At 39.7% G+C, this 23,379-nt stretch overlaps 1 protein-coding gene across 1 annotated transcript in view; it reads right to left on the reverse strand.

The window, feature by feature from the left end:
- The window catches only part of LRRC4C (leucine rich repeat containing 4C), a 160,439-nt gene extending 151,173 nt beyond the window's left edge, over window positions 1–9,266 (reverse strand). Inside the window, exon 1 of the mRNA XM_059929655.1 lies at window positions 8,563–9,266. The gene's annotated coding sequence lies outside the window, so the exon portion shown is untranslated. The remainder of the gene's footprint in view (window positions 1–8,562) is intronic.
- Window positions 9,267–23,379: the final 14,113 nt, after the last annotated feature.

Here is a 23,379-nt window from a genome sequence, read left to right on the forward strand (position 1 = left end):
ACATTTATATTCAAAGATTGAAGAATAAAATTAAACCGTAATTAAATGTGTCTTACCATTTAGCACTTTCATCTAATCCCAGTGTCTTCTGCTGTTTCTTATGAGAGAAAGGAGGAAGCATCCTTCCAAAGCATGAAGCCAGAGCATCTCCTGAGAATACATACCTGGCTCCATAAAACCAGGTGTTCGCGTGTTGTGAAAAGTGACTGCAGCTCACCAAAGTTTTAATCCAGGCACTTTTACTAAGGAGAAGATCTTTTTCTATTCTACCATTGCATAAGCCCATATTTGGGCATGACTCAAAATTAAAAGTCACAGTGTCTTTCCAACAGTCATTTACGACAAAGAAGGCCCCCTCCTACAATTGTGCAGTTTGTGCAGATCCAAGGGGCACCTTCATTGTTGTGAACAATATTCTTCGCGAACAATGCCACTGAGGAGTATGCATTGCCAAACTTGCACTGAGCCTATTAGCACCTCTAAATTAGAGTATAATATTAGCACCAAACTATATTTGCAGAACTATTTAAAAAACTGGAAGCCTCAAAGACAGCTCTTATCAATATTTCAAAAAGCCAGTTAGAAATCGTGCATGTGCTCATACAATTGCATAAGATAGTGACAACATCTTCTGGCTCAATTTATATCAACTCAAGGTCACAGTGTTCAGTTAGCACATTTCAAGAACAATGATGGGCAAGAATATGTTTTCAATTAGGAAAAATGGAGGAGTGAGTTGCAATGTATTTACTGGGCAAAGTAGTTTTGAAACATGGGTCCCTAGAGTAAAAATAATAAAAGGTTGATCTTAGTGGGAAAAATATTGGGAAAATAACGGCCTACACCATAGGCTGAATTCACCCTAAAGATGTGTTAAATTAATCCACTCCTTTATTGGTTCTACCAAAATATATTGAAAACTCCTGTGCACTAAATTAGCTAGATGTGGGAGATGACCAGACAGGTAAGATGAGGTCCCTATCTTAAAAGAAGTCACATTAGCAGGTTTCAGCCAAGTAAATATGAGTGACAAGAGCTATCACAGATCCATGAATAAAATGTTGGTGTAACAGAGACAGGAGGATTCAGTGGGCCTAGGAGACCTGGAAAAGATTTTCCCAGAGGAAGAAACTTGCTCTGAGATTTGACTTGTGATGAGTATATCTGAAGCAAGTAGAGTAGCTTTCACAAAGTTTGAGCCAAAAACTAGACTGGGATATCTCCAGAGAAATAAAACATTTAGTATGGCAGACAGACAAGAGAGGCATGAATAGGCTGGCCAGACTGTATTTATCAAGAGAAGAATCCAAATTTTATTCTATATTTATAGAATATAGAGAAGGGAATGTTTTCAGCTTTATTTCTTAGTACAGTCCTTCTGAAGGAAAAATTAATGATGGACCGTACTGAAGAAAAGTTGGCATCAGAAAGACTAGTTAGAAAGATATCTAGGAGAGAAACAATGGACTCTGGACTGAGGGACAGAAAAGCTGGGTTTGACATGATGAGTAGATGGATGAGTGTTTGATTAGTGGTTGGATATGAGGGAGGTTAAAGAGATATTGATATCATTTGAAACTGAAAATATATAGGCTCCTGGAGGGAAAATAATCAGTTACAGTTAGTGTACTAGGTTTGTAAGGCCTACAGGAGACCAGGTAAGAAAGTGGCATCTTGTTGGCCCTGGAGATTTAGGAATCATCAGCTTACACAAGGTGGCTGAGGCCAAGGATTTGAGCATCATGTCTCAAAACAAGCCCAGCAGACATCTCTCAGGGATGCAAAGAGATTGGGAATAGAACTGATTCAAAAGGGAAGCCCTCAACCTTTTAGGAGAGAGCAGGGGGACAAGACAAGGATGACATGAAATGAATAAAGGAAGTGATAGCAAACGGCACCTCAAACCCCTAGAAGAGTTTCAGAAAGCCAGTGGCATCAACGGTACGAAGTGCTACAGAGATCAAACGTCGCAAGGACTGAGATCAGGTGCGGGGGGTGGGGGTGATGCAGACAATTAGGAGCCCACCGGATTTGCAGGATATTGTAACAAAACTCCAAACTTATTACTAGCGCTGACCTTATTTCTCAGACAATCATGAATTTCCAGATGATCTCATAGCATTTCGCAAAGCTTTTCTGTCCAGTAGTTGTGTTGACTGAGTTAGGACAATTTTTCCCAAGTCTTTCTTATAAGTTGTCTCTTCCTCATGTAGGGGAACACTTGGATATTAGAAAAGACTGACCAAAAGATGCAAGGCATTTGTGATCTGATATGTGACTACAACCTCTGTTTCAGGATAATGGGAAAGGGAAACTACAGACATCTCAATCCCAATTGGAATATTCAGATTGAGTACCAGGTTAGAGGACAGTGAGTTGCCATGTTTACTTGTTACGAGGCAACACGTTTGCACTTACTGATTCTGACCTTGTTTCTAAAGTCCTAAGAGATGTAGCTTCTACTTCCAGCTCTATCACTTAGTTGTTGGATAACCTTAGACCAATTACTTAACCTCTTTGTGTTTCAGTTTCCTAAGTGAGAATTTAGGAGAAAAATATGTTATATTTTCACCATAGTACCTGGTGCATATCAAACGCTCAATAACTGGTAGTTACTATTGTTATTATGAAATTATACCCATAATCCCCATTAGTGTTGAAAGCATAAAAAGCTGCCATCAGCTTATGCCAAAGATGAAATAAAAGTTTGTTAGTCTTACATAAGCTGTTCATCATTTTTAAACTTCATTATAAATCTGACTGACATTGGAAAACATTATCAAAAATAATATTACCCACTTTGACAGCAAAGTTGGCAAAAGATCTTCATTCACATATTCAGTAAATGTAAAGCAAAACACTCACAGACTTTCAGTTAATTGTTCCCATTTCTGTGGGAAATAACCAGATTTCAATGAGAAGAAAGAAAGTGAGCTAGCATTTATTGTATACTAATCATGTGCCAAACACTTAGACATCTTAATTAATGCTCCTAAAAATAACTGCAAGAAAAAAATGATGTCCATTTTTATAGTTGAGGAAAATTGAGACATAGCAAGGTCAATTTGCCTCCTTAGGATCCCCCAGCTAACAAGTAGTGAAAAAACTTTGAGATCCAATGTTTGCCTATTCCATATTGTATTACATTTCCCCTACACACCCTCTAGATACTTTCCTCACATTTTTACCCTACATATCTGCCATTGTGACACGGATTCTGCCTTTCTCACCTAATTCTATGCTGTTCTTCTCCATATTTTGACAACTAACGCTAGTAACCTGGGATCAGAGATTTTATATTTTCAATTCCTAGGAATCTTAAATTCCTAGGTAGTGGATTATGAATTGAAAATCCTGAAATCTTAGTGCTTGAAAGAATCTTAGTTTTTAACCTTTATTTAACAGGAAAGAATATAAGACCAACCTGAGAGAGATGAGGTGACTTGTATCAATTGTTACAGTTCATTACTGACAGCACCAAGATTAAGAAAAATACACGGCATCACCTCGCTTTCAGACCTCAGCTTTCCCAGAAGAAGGAAACCACTCAGAGGTGCTTAAAATCTGTGTGTGTGTGTGTGTGTGTACAGATATGACATCACACACACACACACACACACACACACACACACACACACACAGACAGAGTCAGTATACTCATTGGTATTTCTCATTAAACTTCCATAGGTTCCTAAAAGCCAGGCTTCTTGTGTGTGTGTATACACATGCATTTGAGTTCTTTGGAAGTGATGCCTCTTAAGTTCAATCAGTCCTTCAAGGAATATTTATTGCAGGCATACCATTTGTCAGACACTCTTCTGAGGTGCTAAGGACATGCCAAAGAACAAATAAAATCCTTGCCCTCAGAGAGTGTCAACAAGCACACTGTCCCAGCCACAAGATCCGCCCAATAAAGTTTCAACTGTCAAATTTACATTTCTCCAGAGAAATCATTATGAAGAAACATGCAACAGACTCTTGATCCTTTTGGAGAAACTTTTAAGATGCTGTTTATAAATCATTATTTTTATGCCTATATTATAAAATACTTGATGAAAGTTTACATAGACACAGAGTACATTTTCTACAATTCATAAAGTATATTGTAATCTTTCTTACAGGAATGGCATTCACTAAAGCACTTCCAAATATGTTTTAAAATTGTAGGACCTTACCAAAAATGGTCATATCTATTTGTGTTACTCCAACCTTGTCTATAAATTTCTCATTTTTTAACCTATACCAACATGAATTTATATGAAGAGCTTCTCTCAAACAAGACCATATCTGTTTTTTGCAAACTGTGCATTACCTAAACTAAAATCAAAGATGCTCAATTTAAAGGTGCATTTATTGAACACCTGCTGTGCATGACATATGCAATCTGATTTCATCCTCACAGCGGTCAGCTCCATGTGGCTGTTGTTATCTCTATTTTACAGACAAGCAAACAGGCTCAGAGAGGTTAACGGCTTATGTAACACACATGTCCCAGTGGAAAGCTGAGTATTCAGATTCACTTAGGATGTCAGAGTTCAAGTTTATTGAAATTCTTAGTCACCTTTTAGAAACACACCAAAAAGTAAAATTAATAAAATGGTAAGAACCTTCATAGATGATTTCCATTTCTTCTTAAGATCAGTGAAAATGGGTAACTTAAGGATGCTTTTCCAAAGTTAACACAGAATTCAAACCGTTTTCCTAATTGAAAAGAAGCAGTATAAACATCCAATGGGCAACTCCTCAGCCTGACTGTCCTGTTATCCACAGCTGTGACATCAAGAATAGCAATAATTAAAACAGTAGGATTCTTTTTTCCTCAAAGGGAGACCAGGTTTCCAGAAGCATATTGAGGAAACAGATAGAACCCAGGGCTGCTGATGTAGAAAATGAAATTATGAGAAATGACCACGACTGGCGGCCTCGGAAAACCACTGGCAAGTTGGTGTTGGAAGATTTGCACATGCAAACAATAAGACACATATGTCTACATGAAACTTGATTCCATACACTATACTGGGCCTTTATCCTTTCACAAAATGAAGATGTATAACTAACATAGGATTCATGATAACTAGGAAGACTGTGAATCCAAATCATGGACTTGGGGACCTTAATATTAGTAATGGAATTTTACACCATCTAATTTAATTATATAATTGCCTAGAAATCTGCCTTTATTTTGTGCATTCCACATCCAATGTAATATGTAGCCAAAAGTATACAGTTAATATACAACTGCTATCTTCTGTAACTTTTAGACAAAAAGAACACACAACACAAGAATAGCTTTATTTTCCCCTAAAGTCTCATTTAAATATGACTTTTGCTGAGATTTATTTTTCTATACTTTAAGGAGAAAATCTTGATTTTCAATTTCCAGCTAGAGGCAGAATTTCATATCTAAAATGATATATTGCAATGAATCTCTCCTGATAAGACCTCAAAAGAAGAATCTGGCAACTACTGTAAGGTCAGTTGCACATTCCCCGGTTCTTAAGTGTAGCCACTAGAATTTGTAAAGTATGTGGCCAGCTTGTGTTCATTCCCAGGAAGTTAATTCAAATTAATCCAAGAATGACCATAACAAACAGCTCTCCTTAGAGGGTCTATTATGCTGGGGCTTTGCATATCATTACTTTTAATTCACAAGACAATTCTAATTGGTTGAATTCCAATTTGTTGATATTATTCCCATCCCACAGATAAGAATATTGAAGGCCAGGGAAATTAAAGGTATTGCCCAAAGTGCATAGCTTTTAAATTAGAGGAGGAAAATATTCGAAAAGGTAACTTCAAAACTTGCAAAATTCAGCAGCTTTCTGGGCCTGTGGTCCTCAACAAATTCCAGTATACAGCTACTTGCTCACAAATGTCAATCAGTGGGTACCAACTTCTGTCCTGAAAGAAGCTCATGGGCTAAGTTTCTAGATCTACCATGGCCATAATTCTTTCATCAGTCCACCAGCAAGTTGCCTAAAATGCTGAGCCAACTCTGACTGACAAACCAAAGGAGCTAAACCCCGGTCTGGGCAACGTGTCCTGAAATGCAGTACTGGTGAAGTGATTCACCAGCGTGAAAAAGGATGACATCCTTAGATGCTCCATCATCTCCAGATTTGAAGAACAGGTTTAAGTGGAGGTGGGTGGGAGGACATATTTCAGCCCACAATTTTAAACACATTCATATTTTCTCTTCTCTCCCTACCCCCCATCCCCTTATCTCTCTTTCTCAGTAAAGTTTGCATGTGGGTGTAAATGTGGAGAATACTGAGAGGGGGTGACAATGTGAAGGAGAGGAATGCACATTGAGGTTCAATCAGAGTAGCAATGAAGAAATTGTTGATGTCAAAAAAAAAAAAAAAAAAAAAAGAAAGAGGAAGAAAGAAAGAAAGAAAGAAAGGGAGGAAAAACCCCTCTCCTGATTGGCAGAGCCAAGCTGATTGCAAAGCTGGGTTTCCCACGTGAAGCCCAGAGCTGAACTACGTACGCAGTAAAAACCCTCAAAGTACATTTTTTTTTCTTTATTCTCTTTTGTCAGTTGTGCTAAATTGCAACTGAGCAGGAACTTAACATAACTTGAGTCAGTCTTTGACCACAACTGATGACTTAACTGTGGTCATGTAAAAACAAAACAAACATGCAAAATATCTGCAAGGAATTATAAGGTATGCAGAAACCTATAGGGAGCTTGGGGCAGGGGTGGGAAACACAACCCTGCATGATCTTATTTTCATAGGTCAGTAAATTTATTGCCTGATCTGTGTCCCAACAGGAAACATGTGCCCAGAAAAATAAATTAGAGAAGTGCTCAGCTGTAGGCTAGTTTAGTTAAGGGGTAATGAAAAGGATAAGAATAGATGATGTGAGTGAAAGAACAGACTCAGATGCTTTTAGCAGGGAGTTTCTGGTTTCTATTATCATTCTCTCATATAAATCTAACTCCAGGGTTCTTTAATGACTCTCCAGGGACCACCATTCACTGGATTAAATGAGCCCAATACCAAGAAGGGACCCAGGAGACTGTTGCCTTTCATCTCCTTTGGGATATGCCAGCGTTGTGCATCATTTTTTTTTTTTTTTTCCAAATAGTATTGAAGTTAGGGTTATCTGAGCTCTTCTATTAACTAAAAAAAAAAGACTAAGAAAAGATATGAATGCTGGAGGTGGGCTACCCATGAGGTCCAGAATGTCAGGAGTTTATTGCAAGCTCTCAGAATAAGTACCTTCCTTGACCCTTCTAGATAAAAATGGCAGCTGTGGGGAAAGAAGTAATCCTTCCACGTACGGCTGTTTCCCGTCCAGTTTGGATCCCAAACTGACTTTTGTCAGCTCTTCAGTGGCTTGTGTGAGTCACTTGTCTCATATGCTTTGGCCATTAACCAAAGAGTTATGACTTCTCCAGGCCTCAGTTTCCTTTTTTATTGGCATGAGATCTCTGGGGAATCTTCTGGCTCTAAAGTTATATGAGTCTATGATTCTGATAGAAGGCCCTGGAGAGAAATAACAGAAGACTGAGAGGCAGAGCTCTGTTCAAACACAAAACTAAAGAAAAGCCAGCTCCATGATCCTGGCAGCGATGGGGGAAGAGATTCAAAGAGGGGCGATGATCTTATAGGCCCTCAGGCTCTCTAAGCATTTTCAACTTTTTAAAAAATTTTTCTTTAGTGGCTTCTTTCCCCCAAGACAAAGCTGGCATAGGAGAAGCAGTGAGGCTCAACCCACAGACCTTTATCTAAGTTACCACAGGACACTAGATTTCTGCCTTTTTTTTAAAGAGCTCTGAACTGTTATTGCGGGGAAAACTGAAGGCAACTGGCAAAACTGAAGGCGACTAACTGCCCAGGGCACCTACATGGACAGCCTCTCTGTTACCCAGGGAAGTGGTTAGAAGGGGGTGGGGTTGAAGAGCCGTGGGTCCTCCTCTCATTCTTAGCACTGGTGAGAATCTAGGTAACCTAATCTCAAGACCACCACTTTCCAGACTCTGTGTGCAAGAGAGATTGGGGATAGTGCATCCACAGCTCTCCACCACTTCCTCCCCCGTCCCACTCTCCCTCCCTCCACCCACTCGCCGGCCAGAAGCCATCCTTCATCTGGTTGGTTTATTATCATATTTTCGTGTTAATGCATTTCTGTTGATCTGCGATGTCAGGTTGGATAATGAAATTTAAATTGGGTCCCTTCGACTTCCAATGGCTAAACATTTGTGAACCTAACTCCGGGGCTGCCACGCAACTTAAACACATTCTAGAGTGTTGATCACACAGCACGAGGCACCCCACACTGCAGCGGCTTTCTTGGGGAAATTTTTTTCTCCGGATGGACATTTGCAAAGGCATTTGCCCGGGATGCAGACAACCTGCATCATTATAGCAAACCGGCTTATCAGTGAGCACGGCCTGATGGAGCAAATGCGTGGGCCACCTTCTCCCTGTTTCCTGGTCCCCACAGCCAGGTCTTTAAAAACCAACTCCGGGGGTAAAGGGATAAAGGGACCAGGAATGCTAAATTAATGGACATTTTCTTCACCAATAAATAGGAAAAAAAAGGATCACTCACTGTATTTCAGACTGATCACAGCAACATCCAGATGGAAATCCAGGTGGTTAAGAACAAGCGGAAAAATGCATGATCTTGACCCCAGAAAGAAAAAAAAAGGGGGGGGGGGAGGAGGTTGATGAAGAAAAATCCAACTGCAATTATCCATCAATTTTACTCAACATAGGCACAAATCCAACTGTGCTCTGCTGGCTTCTCTTCCCCAATCAATGCCTCATTCTGCCGCGGTCAACTTTTCTTCTCCGAAATTTCTTTGCAGATGTATTATTAATTCCCTCTCCTCTTGTGGGAAATTCAAAAAGAAAAGAAAACACCACCATATCAAGTCTTTACTTTCCTAAAAAAAGCCCCAAACTTTTCATTCCAAAAATATCTCCTTGGCTTACTTTCTCCTTTACAGAAAAAAATGAACATACTTTTCCTTTGTGGATCCTCGTTTCTCCATTTCCAATCATCCTTTTGGGGAGGGGGAGGGCAGCTGTTTTATGATTATTTATTTGTCAGAACACACCAACCCCCGCGGGTCTGACACTGGTTTATTTCATTTTCCAATGCTCCCTGTGTGCACATATACACATTTGTGTTAAGATCCAGGTGTCACAAGAAAAAGCTTCGTTCTTCCTTCTCTCTTGCACAATCAGTTTATCCACTGCGTTCGGTTCCACGAGAGAGCTGCGTCCCGCATCGTTCATTTTCGCAACGCACCCAACAGCCACCGCCACCAAAAAAAAAAAAAAAAAAAAGAAAAAAAGAAAAAGTATCCTTTTACATCGCCGATTCCTCTCCCCAGCCCCGACCTCGAAGAATTTGGGGATCAACTCCCCCCAATCGCCGCCCTTCCGGCCGACCCCTTCTCCAAAGATCTGATTAGATTTCTCATCACAACCCAGTGCGCAATTGGATTTTTGATTTCAGCCACCCGGCCAGCCACCTTCCCCTCTCCCTCCAAACTCTCTGTTATATCCTGTCTCCTTCCCTCCACCGCCTCTGCAATTTCATAATCTCACGTTAAATGGAGTGCGGGGGGGCGGGGACGGGGGCGGGGGCGGAGGTAGTGAAGGAAAATTTCAAGGCTCCGTCAGCTGTCAAGAAGAAATCCATTCCTCCCCCCGCTACTTCTTTTTTTCTTTAAGGCTCGGGGTGGCTTGCGCTTCCTCTGTCCCCGCCCCCACCCCTAGCACCCGGTCCAGATCCTCCAGGTGTAGCAGAACTCCAGGATCGGGGCCGGGATCACGGGGGAGACGCGTGACGCCGTCCCTCGCCGGCGGCCCCTGCCAGCCACCGGGTCCCCTTCTCCTCCATCAGCGGGCAGCGGATCCTGGGGGCGCCGCGATGAAAGAAGTTCAAATTGGGCTTTTATTTCAAATGGGGAGGGTGAAGTGAGGGGCTCGACGGGGTGTTTTGTTAGGCAAATAAAAAAATAATAATAAGGAAAGAAGATACAAAATAGAACATGGAACGAAGGAGGTAAAAAAAAAAAAAAAAAAAAAAAATCCCTAGTCGCTGGCTCCTCTCATCCTTCTCGAATGAAACTGCAGCTTTGATCTCATTTCCAGCTGCGTCGGGTACATTCTGGAGCCACAAGTTGGTCTCTCTTCGCGCAGACCTTCCCGACGCCGGCTAGTCCTCCGCGAGGAGACGCGTTCCCGGGAGCGCAGCTGCTCCGCGCCGTCTTTAGCGCCATCGCCCCGGCTCGCGGCTCCCAGCGCGGCAGAAAGCCCGGTCCCCTTCCATCCACTTCGGCTGGAACTCTCTCTTCCTCCCCAGCCCGCTCCTCTCTCCCTTCCTTTCCACCCAAAGAATAAATGCGCTCCCAGTGCCGGCGGCAGTTCCTTTCTCTCGGCCAATGCCACGTCCTGACGGTTTGGGTCCTAGCTCCCCAAATCTCCTCTCGGACTGCGGTCCCCTTCCCTCTTCTGCCCCTCTTTCTTTCCCTTTTTCCTTTCCCTTTTTCTGCTTGTGATCAGTAAAATACAATTACCCAATTACCTCCCATCATCTTAGCACTGATTGGTCAATTGCATTAACACTTGAAGTCGGGGTGGAGGGGATTGGAGCCCCTGCGGTGTGGCACTGCTGCCACCTGGAGGGCAGAGCTAGAACAGCTGTGTTTCAAAGCCACCCCATACTCAGAGGTTAGTAACGCGCAAAGAAACTCTGCGGTCGTGTGGAAGAACTCATTTTTTGTTTTGTTTTGTTTCTCAAAGCCTGGCTGTGTTCATCCTGAAAGCCGGGAGTTGGAGCTACAAAGGGGAAGACATAGAAATCGAATCACCACTAGGATTCAAAAATGTCAAACACACAAAGCTGTTGCTTTCAGATAGCTGGACAAGAGCCTCTTCCCTGCCTAGGCAAGCAGGCTGGTCACAAGGTAAGGATTAACACAGTACCACTACCTAGGATAGACTAATCAGAAGAAATCTAGGAGGAGCTGAAATACTGCCAGGGAGGGAGCCTTGGTCCAGCAGGATAATCTCACCAGGAGGAAACACTGTAAAGGTGAAATAGGAGCCTTCAGCCTATGCAGTGTTGCAGTAAATTGGCCTGTTCAGTTTGCACAAGACATCCAGGACAGTTTGACAACTCAATTCCAACATCCCTTGCTCCTAGTTGTGGGCTTTTCCACCAACTCACGTTGGGGGCGGGGGCAGGGGCGGGTGGCATATTTCAACTTCACTGGGTCTTAGAAAGATGGAAGGGCCTGCATAATAATATTATTAATAACATATTTATGTTGGTTTCTTTCTCCACTATACAATTGTCAGAGGCCCTTTCTCTAAGCTGTACTTACTCATTTTATACCATTCAGGTATGTGACCTTGAGACATGAAATGGATAAAATGAGGAATGATAATTCAAACAATAAAACATTATATATTTGGGGGAGGAAGGCAAATAAATATTTATCTGTTTCAAGTTGCATAATCGATCTCTATGCTGATTTACTACACTTTTGAGAGATCAGAATATGTACTTGGTTTGAAAATAGTTTTAAATAGGCTGTATGCTACTCTATTAAAGCACATTATATACTTGAGATTTGAGTCTTTATGTTACAAATCATAATGAGAAGTGACATTCAACAAAAGGGAGAAAATTTTTACTGAGGGAACATTAGAGGCATATCCAAGTTCACACCAAATGTTCTTTTAGTTTTTTCCTGTTCCCTTTATAGTACATGGGTATTTCCTCATTTAAAGTTAAAAAATGAAAGGAACTACATCTATATATTTCTTTGGATACTAAGCACATACTCTAATATGTATTTCAGATGTCAGCACCTGCAAGAGAAAAGGCCTTTCTTTACACATGGATTGTGATTTATTTAATTTCTCTGTCTTTTGGAGAACTTTGATGTAGTTATTGATTGCATCAAAATGTGAATTTGTTGAGGGGTAATGGCATTGCTTCTGTTTTTAGAAGAATGCTGTATTGATTAATTCAAAGCACTAGTGGGCAGTTGACTATAAGTTTAATTTGTCTTTTGAAGCTCTTACCCTTATATGCCAATTGCAGTTTATCAACTAACAAACCATTAAAAAGGGCTTTCACTAGCTGCTCTAGATAACGCCAAAGGAATCTACCTTCTGGTTCTGAAGTAAGCTAGAAGCCATTTGAAATGAAAATTTTCTTTTTAGGGACTTTGATAGCAAGGGCAAGGCCAGTGATTGTTTTTCAAAGCTGATTATTAGCTACCTACCAGACATCTTTAAAGCCTTTCAGAATGAATTAATCTATCAAACAAAGCAACAGTGAAGTATCAGTGCTATTTAACCAAAAAGAAAAAGGAAAGTCTTCCCTTTCCTGTTTACCTACCCATTCAGCAGCTGGGATTTCTTTTCCCACACCAGTTGCCCAATCACACTGTATGACCTTGAATTAGCCATTTGGCTTTCATTGTTTGATTCAGACTCAACCTGTGTTTTGGGGGCATCCCTATGGCATGGTTGTCTTTTGCTGACTTCTCATATACATCACCTTATTTAAAACTCAAAACAACCCCCTGAGAGATTTTTAAAGATGGGGAAAGTGATGCTAAAGCCACATATTTGGTAAATATGTCTTATTAAGACATAGACAAATCTTGAACCTAGATCTACTCAATTCCAATTCTTCCAGTTTTGCTACAGTTTCTGGGTTTAGGAAGCATGGGGAATACATCTAAGACAGTCAGAGACGTGCAGACTGTCATAGCATAGTCATGATCAGCCCTGAATCCCAGAGATGAATTTGTAACCCTACGGGTGAAATGAAATTGACACATTTGTCACTGAATGATCTTACTCAAAGAGAATTGAAATAAGTAGTCAACAAGCTAACTGTCATACAAATGTACACGCAAACGAAATTGTTAAATAATGACATAAATATAGATACTTATTCAGTAGGAGTGTCAGGTGCTGTCAACAATGACAGCATATGTGTTTAAGTAAAATTCTTTGCAAAAGTTCTTTTAGAGGAAATAATTGCCCAAAGACTAATGGATTGTTCATGTTGTCACACTTCCAATTAGCCCATTTGGTTACCCAAAGCATGGGCAGGACGGATGCCATTAAAATGAGATGACTTGGGAGAAGAAGGGCACAGTGCTAAGGTCGCAGGTTTGTTCTACGGACATTGAGAATTCTATGTTTGTGATCCTCTCCTGATTTGTAGGCATTTGGGTGGGGAAACAAAATTATGTTATTTCACTGTGTGCTGATGACTCTACCTGGTATAATCTTTAGCAAACAGCAGAGGACAGAATCTTGTAATCAGAAGTACAAAATATCAAACAGACGAGCTCCGTAACTTTGCTTTGCAAATAGAGAAAATTTGGATGCAGCTATTGCGTTTATTAATTTGATTTAACAGGCTGTAGGCTAGTCTATTCAAGCACAACACATACTTAAGATTTGAGTGTTTACATTACCAATTCTGGGAATAGACATTCCCTTTTCACTTCCAGCACTATTAAAAGGCACCAGGATGTCCTGTGGGATAATCGTATCAAGCTTGCCTCTAAAGTCAAGCATAATGAATGATGGCATGTGAATTAACTTCATTAGACCAACTTCTTTTGAAGACTACTTTAATGATCAAATGCCATATTTAGTAGGAACTTACTACATCTGTTATGTTAGACAATATTCCAAGAATGTTGTATTTCAGAATTAGAAGATATCCTAATAGTCATCTATTCTTTGTTCCTTGAAATATAGATGAAGACACCAAAAGAGAAGATTTGCAAATTTATGGTTTTTTAAAGTATCTCCTCTACTACCCCTCCACCCAGTTCCCACCCTATATAGTCTTACTTTACTGTGCCCTCATGCTTTCAAAATTTTTAAATAATAACTAGCACTTAATGATAGCTTATGAGTGCCAAGTACAGCTCTAAGTATGTGGTAGATGTCAGTGCAGACAATCCTCCCAACAATTTAATGAAGTAGGTACAATTATCATCCCATTTTATAGATTATGCAAATGGAATTGTGGTTAAGTAAGGGCACCCAGCTAGGAAGTGACAGAAGCAAGATTTTCAACGCAGGTTATTTTGCTTCAGAGATCATGGTTTTAATGAATATTTCCTATTATTACTTATTTCATTGAATGCAAATCATTTGTTCATGTCTACATTCCCACCAAACCATGGTCGATTTCATGAGAGCATTTTTTTTGTATTTCTAATACTGTGCACATAGTTGAATGAATGAATGTCTAAAATTAAGATATTAGGAAATGTCTACATTTTTGTTTCTTAGTGACTATTCTTTTTACTGTGGTACATAAAATGTTAGAAATAGGAGATACTTAGTGCAATTATTAAATAGAAAAACTAAGAAAGCATGCCACCGAATAAAATAATTTAATTGGAGATTTATAACTTCTATATCACTTAGCTATTGCTGCATGATAAACCATTCCAAAATTGGTAGCTGAAAACACTAATTATTAATTGTTTCTCATGAATCTACAGGTCAGTCAGGGATTGGTTAAGTGGCTCTTCTGATCTTGGCTGTGTTCACTGATAGCTGATCTAGAATGGTCTCAGCTACAGTCACTGGGACAACTCAACTTCAGTCTATGTGTATCTTCCTTCGTCAACTTAACCCAAGCAAATTTCTTGGCAAAAGCAGAAGTACAAGGGAGCAAGCAGAATGCACTTTTTCAAGTTTCTGTATGAATCAAATCTGCTGACTTCCCACTGGCTACAGTAAATCACTTGGTACCCATCATCAAGGAATGGAGCAGATCATGCCACCTACAGTGGGAGGCAGCTGTAAAGTTACATGACAAAAGAGTGAAGAATCAGAGTCATCATCACAATCAACCACAAACTTCTGTCCTTTACAAATAGCAAATTTCCTTACTGATTACTGGGGTTTGCAGGAAAGAAATTCTCTGCATTCAGTCAGTCACTTGTTTATTTTGAGAGATGAGTACTAACCTCCCATTATGTGCCAGGTATTATGGAAGTTATCACTGCCTCCTCTGACGGCCTTCACTTTCCTGATCACATCTGTTGATGCTAATTCAGGAATGGCTCATACATCTGCCTTGTTCTCTCACTGTATTACTTTACTAAGACCATTCTCAAGTTCCTCTGCGGTCTCTTTGCACTAGCCTTTCTTCTTATCCATTCCATCCCCTCCCTAGTACCCATTAGCTTCTGAAAAAGAAAAAAAAAAAAAAAAAAACTAATGAGAAAGTTTAAAGGAAGAAACAATAAAGGAAAAATATGTATAATAACAAAAAACACAATACTGGGAAAACTTTTTGTAATGCATAGAACAAAGGATTCATATTCTAAATCATAAATAGTTCTTAGGAATAGCTTTTAGGAATAAATGAGAAAACCACAGATGTCCTTCCAGATAAGTGGTAAAAAATGCATTACTAATCAATTTACAGAAGTACTGGAATTGAACGCTTATTGGTACCCATATTACTTAGCACAGTGCCTGGTCCTTTGGCATCCAAATACATTTTGATTAAATGGATGAATAAACAGTTTACTTGGTGGTGGCAGGAAAGTTGGTAGGTAATAAGTATGCTAATTACAAGCAATGGTGATATAAGATCTGGTCAGAATTTTACCAGAAATAAGTGTAAAGAGCTGAGGCAGCAGAGGAGGCAGTACCCACCTCTCCATAAGGGCAGTCCCAGAGGACTTCACATAAGAAAACTACATGTGTTCAAAGCTTCATGAATGAGTGCAGAACTGCCTGTTTTGTAGCCAGAGGACAGAGAATGAGGTTCATTCTAAGAAAAATGGCCCAAAGATTGGCAGGGCTCAAGCTTAGCTAAATGATATACTCAGTTATGGAGGGGTGATCAGACTATTAGATGCCATGCAGAGATCAAGAGAGTTGAGATTTTAAAGGTAGTCTTAGAATGTTCTTTCTAGGAGTGTATCAAGATGTCTGAGAAGGAAGGGCATGAGTGAAGGGGGGATATCTTGAGGGAGAATACTTCCTTTCTCATACCACCCTAGGCAACATGACACATTCTAGGACTAACTTAAAGTAAAAAGAAGAAAGCTTAAATAAACAACTGTATGACAATTTGGCAACCAATTCTAAATCAATTTAGACCAAATTACATTTTAGAAATCTTGTCTTTTAAATTTTATATTGGGGTGTATTTGATTTACATTGTTGTGTTAGTTTCAGGTGTACAGGAAAGTGATTCAGTTATACATGTACATATATCTATTTTTTTCAGACTCTTTTCCCATATGTAGGTTATTACAGAATACTGAGTAGAGTTCCCTGTGCTATACAGTAGGTCCTTGTTGATTATCTATCTATTTTATATATAGTAGTGTGTATATGTTAATCCCAAACGTCTAATTTATCCCTCCCCCTGTCACATTTCCCCTCTAGTAACTGTAAGTTTATTTTCTAAGTCTGTGAGTCTGTTTCTGTTATGTAAATAAGTTCATTTGTATCATATTTTTAGATTTTACATATAGGTGATATATGATATTTGTCTTTGTCTGACTTACATCACTTAGTATGATAATTTCTAGGTCCATCCATGTTGCTGCAAATGGCATTATCTTTTTAAATGGTGACCCAAGCTCTTGTAGAACACAATCTCCTATATCAAATGTTTCTAAGAAAGGTGGTATTTGTGCAGAGAAACTGCATTCTGGCATCTTTGTACTGTCTAAATTAGGAGTCTTTGCACTGAGGAGAAAATTGCCCATAAAGGTATCTTTAAAACTCCACCAGGAGAGGGGACCTTCAACATGGTGGAGGAGTAAGATGTGGAGATCACCTTCCTCCCCACAAATACATCAGAAATACATCTACATGTGGAACAGCTCATACAGAACACCTACTGAACGCTGGCAGAAGACCTCAGACTTCCCAGAAGGCAAGAAACCCACCATGTACCTGGGTAGGGCAAAAGAAAAAAGAAAAAACAGAGACAAAAGAATAGGGACAGGAGCTGCACCAGCGGGAGGAGCTGTGAAGGAGGAAAAGTCTCCACACACTAGGAATCCCCTTCACAGGTGGAGACTGCGGGTAGCGGAGGGGGTAAGCTTCGGAGCCAAGGAGGAGAGCACAGCCACAGGGGTGCAGAGGGCAAAGCGCAGAGGTTCCTGCACAGAGGATCGGTGCTGACCAGCACTCACCAGCCCGAGAGGCTTGTCTGCTCACCCACCAGGGCAGGTGGGGGCTGGGAACTGAGGCTTGGGCTTCAGAGGTCAGATCCCAGGGAGAGGACTGGGGCTGGCTCCGTGAACACAGCCTGAAGGGGGCTAGTGCATCACAGCTAGCCAGGAGGGAGTCCAGAATTGCCTAAGAGGCAAGAGACCATTGTTTCAGGGTGTGCGAGGAGAGGGGATTCAGAGCACCACCTAAAGGAGCTCCAAAGATGGGCGCGAGCTGCAGCTATCAGCGCGGACACCAGAGACAGGCATGAGATGCTAAGGCTGCTGCTGCAGCCACCAAGAAGCCTGTGTGCGAGCACAGGTCACTATCCCCACCTCCCCTCCCAGGAGCCTGTGCAGCCCGCCACTGCCAGGGTCCTGTGATCCAGGGACAACTTCCCCGGGAGAACACACGACGCGCCTCAGGCTGTTGCAACATCATGCCAGCCTCTGCCACTGCAGGCTCGCCCCGCATTTTGTACCCCTCCCTCCCCCCGGCCTGAGGGACCCAGAGCCCCCTAATCAGCGCTCCTTTAACCCCCTCTTGTCTGGGTGAAGAACAGATGCCAAAGGGCGACCTACATGCAGAGGCAAGGCCAAATCCAAAGCTCAACCCCAGGAGCTGTACGAACAAAGAAGAGAAAGGGGAATTTCTCCCAGCAGCCTCAGAAGCAGTGGATTAAATCTCCATAATCAACTTGATGTACCCTGCATCTGTGGAATACCTGAATAGACAATGAATCGTCCCAAAATTGAGGTGGTGGACTTTGGGAGCAACTGTAGAGTTGGGGTTTGCTTTCTGCATCTAATTTGTTTCTGGTTTTATGTTTATCTTAGTTTAGTATTTAGAGCTTATTATCACTGGTAGATTTGTTTACTAATTTGGTTGCTCTCTTCCTTTATATATATATATATTTTTTCCTTTTTCTCTTTTTGTGAGTATGTATGTGTATGCTTCTTCACGTGATTTTGTCTGTGAGGTTTGCTTTTACAATTTGTCCTAGGGCTCAGTCTGTCTGTTTTGGGTTTTTTTTTTTTTTTTTAGTATAGTTTTTAGCACTTGTTATCATTGGTGGATTTCTTTATTGGTTTGGTTGCTCTCTTCTTTCTTTTTTTTAATTACTTTTTAATTTTTTTATTTTAATAATTTTTTTATTTTAATAACTTTATTTTATTTTATATTTTTTTTTCTTTCTTTCTTTTTTTCTTTTTTTTAAATTTTCTCCCTTTTCTTCTGAACCGTGTGGCTGACAGGCTCTTGGTGCTCCAGCCGGGTGTCAGGCCCAAGCCTCTGAGGTGGGAGAGCTGAGTTCAGGACATTGATCTACCAGAGACCTCCCAGCCCCACATAATATCACACATCAAAAGCTCTCCCAGAGATCTCCATCTCAATGCTAAGACCGAGCTCCACTCAACGACCAGCAAGCTACAGTGCGGAACACCCCATGCCAAACAACTAGCAAGACAAGAACACAACCCCATCCATTAGCAGAGAGGCTGCCTAAAATCATAATAAGTTTACAGAAACCCCAAAATATACCAATGGACGTGGTGCTGCCCATGAGAAAGACAAGATCCAGCCTCATCCACCAGAACACAGGCACCAGTTGCCTCCACCAGGAAGCTTACACAACCAACTGAACCAACCTTACCCATTGGGGGAAGACACCAAAAATAACGGGAACTACAAACCTGCAGCCTGTGAAAAGGAGACCCCAAACACAGTAAGCTGAACAAAATGAGAAGACAGAGAAATACATAGCAGATGAAGGAGCAAGGTAAAAAACCACCAGACCAAACAAGTGAAGAGGAAATAGGCAGTCTACCTGAAAAAAAATTCAGAGTAATGATAGTAAAGATGATCTAAAATCTTGGAAATAGAATAGAGAAAATATAAGAAACATTTAACAAGGACCTAGAAGAACTAAAGAGCAAATAAACAATGATGAACAACACAATAAATGAAATTTAAAATTCTCTAGAAAGAATCAATAGTGGAATAACTGAGGGAGAAGAACGGATAAGTGACCTGGAAGATAAAATAGTGGAAATAACTACCACAGAGCAGAATAAAGAAAAAAGAATGAAAAGAATTGAGGACAGTCACAGAAACCTCTGGGACAATATTAAATGCACCAACATTTGAATTATAGGGGTCCCAGAAGAAGAAGAGAAAAAGAAAGGGACTGAGAAATATTTGAAGAGATTATAGTTGAAAACTTCCCTAATATGGGAAAGGAAATAGTCAATCAAGTCCAGGAAGCACAGACAGTCCCATACAGGATAAATCCAAGGAGAAACACTCCAAGACACATATTAATCAAACTAACAAAAATTAAATACAATGAAAAAATATTAAAAGCGGCAAGGGAAAAGCAACAAATAACATACAAGGGAATCCCCATAAGGTTAACAGCTGATCTTTCAGCAGAAACTCTGCAAGCCAGAAGCGTGTGCCAGGACATTTTTAAAGTGATGAAGGAGAAAAACCTACAACCAAGATTACCCAACAAGGATCTCATTCAGATTCGAAGGAGAAATTAAAACCTTTACAGACAAGCAAAAGCTAAGAGAATTCAGCACCACCAAACCAGCTTTACAACAAATGCTAAAGGAACGTCTCTAAGCAGGAAACACAGAGAAGGAAAAGACATAGAGTAACAAACCCAAAACAATTAAGAAAATGGTAAAAGGAACATACACATCGATAATTACCATAAATGTAAATGCATTAGATTCTCTAACCAAAAGACATAGACTGGCTGAATGGATGCAAAAACAAGATCCGTATATATGCTGTCTACAAGAGACCCACTTCAGGCCTAGGGACACATACAGACAAAGTGAGGGGATGGAAAAAATATTCCATGCAAATGGAAATCAAAAGAAAGCTGGAGTAACAATTCTCATATCAGACAAAATAGACTTTAAAATAAAGACTTTTACAATGGACAAAGAAGGACACTACATAATGATCAAGGGATCAATCAAAGAAGAAGACATAACAATTGTAAATATTTATGCACCCAACATAGGAGCACCTCAATACATACAGCAAATGCTAACAGCCATAAAAGGGGAAATCGACAGTAACACAATAATAGCAGGGGACTTTAAAGCCCCGCTTTCTCCAATGGACAGATCATGTAAAATGAAAATAAGTAAGGAAACACAAGCTTTAAATGATACATTAAACAAGAGGGTCTTACTTGATATTTATAGGACATTTCATCCAAAAACAACAGAACACACGTTCTTCTCAAGTGTTCATGCAACATTTTCCAGAATAGATCATATCTTGGGTCACATATCAAGCCTTGGTAAGTTTAAGAAAAATGAAATCGTATCAAGTATCTTTTCCAACCAAAACACTATGAGACTAGATATCAATTACAGGAAAAAATCTGTAACAAATACAAACACATGGAGGCTAAACAATAAACTACTAAATAACCAAGAGATCACTAAAGAAATCAAAGAGGAAATCGAAATATACCTAAAAACAAATGACAATGAAAACACAATGACCCAAAACCTATGGGATGCAGCAAAAGCAGTCCTAAGACGGAAGTTTATACCAATATAATCTTACCTCAGGAAACAAGAAAAACCTCAAATAAACAACCTAACCTTACACCTAAAGCAATTAGAGAAAGAAGAACAACAACAAAAACAAAGTTAGCAGAAGGAAAGATCATAAAGATCAAATCAGAAATAAATGAAAAAGAAATGCAAGAAACAACAGCAAAGATCAATAAAAGTAAAAGCTGTTTCTTTGAGAAGACAAAGAAAATTGATAAATCATTAGCCAGACTCATCAAGAAAAAAAGGGAGAAGACTCAAATCAACAGAATTAGAAATGAAAAAGGAGAAGTAACGACTGACACTGCAGAAACACGAAGGATCATGAGACACTACTACAAGCAACTCTGTGCCAATAAAATGGAGAACCTGGAAGAAATGGACAAATTATTAGAAAAGCACAACCTTCTGAGACTGAACAAGGAAGAAATAGAAAATATAACCAGAACAATCACAAGCACTGAAATTGAAACTGTGATTAAAAATCTTCCAACAAATAAAACCCCAGGACCAGACGGCTCCACAGGCAGATTCTATCAAATATTTAGAGAAGAGCTAACACCTATCCTTCTCAAATGCTTCCAAAATACAGCAGAGGGAGGACCACTTCCAAACTCATTCTACCAGGCCACCATCACCCTGATATCAAAACCAGACAAAGGTGTCACAAAGAAAGAAAACTATAGGCCAATAGAACTGATGAACATAGATGTGACAATCCTCAACAATATACAAGCAAACAGAACCCAGCAGCACATTAAAAGGATCATACACCATGATCAAGTGGGGTTTATCCCAGGGATGCAAGGATTCTTCAATATACGCAAATCAATCAATGTGATAAACCATATTAACAAATTGAAGGAGAAAAACCATATGATCATCTCAATAGATGCAGAAAAAGCTTTCAACAAAATTCAACACCCATGTATGATAAAAACCCTCCAGAAAGTAGGCATAGAGGGAAATTACCTCAACATGCTAAAGGCCATATATGACAAACCAACAGTCAACATCGTTCTCAATGGTGAAAAACTGAAACCATTTCCACTAAGATCAGGAAAAAGACGAGGTTGCCCACTCTCATCACTATTATTCAACATAGTTTTGGAAGTTTTAGCCACAGCAATGAGAGAAGAAAAAGAAATAAAAGGAATCCAAATCAGAAAAGAAGAAGTAAAACCGTCACTGTTTACAGATGACATGATACTATACATAGAGAATCCTAAATATGCTACCAGAATACTACTAGAGCTAATCAATGAATGTGGTAAAGTAACAGGATACAAAATTAATTCACAGAAATCTCTTCCATTCCTATACACTAATGATGAAAAATCTGAAAGAGAAATTAAGGAAACACTCCCATTTACCATTGCAACAAAATGAATAAAATACCTAGGTATAAACCTACTTAAGGAGACAAAACACCTGTATGCAGAAAACTATAAGACACTGAAGAAAGAAATTAAAGAGGATACAAACAGATGGAGTGATATACCATGTTCTTGGATTGGAAGAATCAACATTGTGAAAATGACTATATTACCCAAAGCAATCTACAGATTCAGTGCAATCCCTATGAAACTACCAATGGCATTTTTCACAGAACTAGAACCAAAAATTTCACAATTTGTATGGAAATACGAAAGACCCAGAATATCTAAAGCAATCTTGAGAAAGAAAAACGGAGCTGGAGGAATCAGGCTCTGGACTTCAGACTATACTACAAAGCTACAGTGATCAAGACAGGATGGTACTGGCAAAAAAACAGAAATATAGATCAACGGAACAGGATAGAAAGCCCAGAGATAAATCCACGCACCTATGGTCACCTTATTTTTGATAAAGGAGGCAAGAATATACAATGGAGAAAAGACAGCCTCTTCAATAAGTGGTGCTGGGAAAACTGGACAACTACATGTAAAAGAATGAAATGAGAACACTCCCTAACACCATACACAAAAATAAACTCCAAATGGATTAGAGATCTAAATGTAAGGCCAGAGAGTATAAAACTGTTAGTGGAATACACAGGCAGAACACTTTTTGACATAAATCACAGCAAGATCCTTTTCGACCCACCTCCTAGAGAAATGGAAATAAAAACAAAAATAAACAAATGGGACCTAATGAAACTTAAAAGCTTTTGCACAGCAAAGGAAAACATAAACAAGACGAAAAGACAACCCTCAGAGTGGGAGAAAATATTTGCAAACAAAGCAATTGATAAAGGATTAATCTCAAAAATATACAAGCAGCTCATGCTGCTCAGTATCAAAAAAACAACGCAATCCAAAATGGGCAGAAGACCTAAACAGACATTTTTCCAAAGAAGATATACAGATTGCCAAGAAACACATGAAATGATGCTCAGCAACACTAATCATTAGAGAAATGCAAATCAAAACTACAATGAGGTATCATCTCACACCAGTCAGAATGGACATTATCAAAAAATCTACTAATGATAAATGCTGAAGAGGTGTGGAGAAAAGGGAACCCTCTTGTACTGTTGGTGGGAATGTAAATTGATACAGCCACTATGGAGAACAGTATGGAGGTTCCTTAAAATACTAAAAATAGAACTA

This window comes from Balaenoptera ricei, chromosome 8 (assembly GCF_028023285.1).
Source record: "Balaenoptera ricei isolate mBalRic1 chromosome 8, mBalRic1.hap2, whole genome shotgun sequence".
Classification (NCBI taxonomy): Eukaryota; Metazoa; Chordata; class Mammalia; order Artiodactyla; family Balaenopteridae; genus Balaenoptera; species Balaenoptera ricei.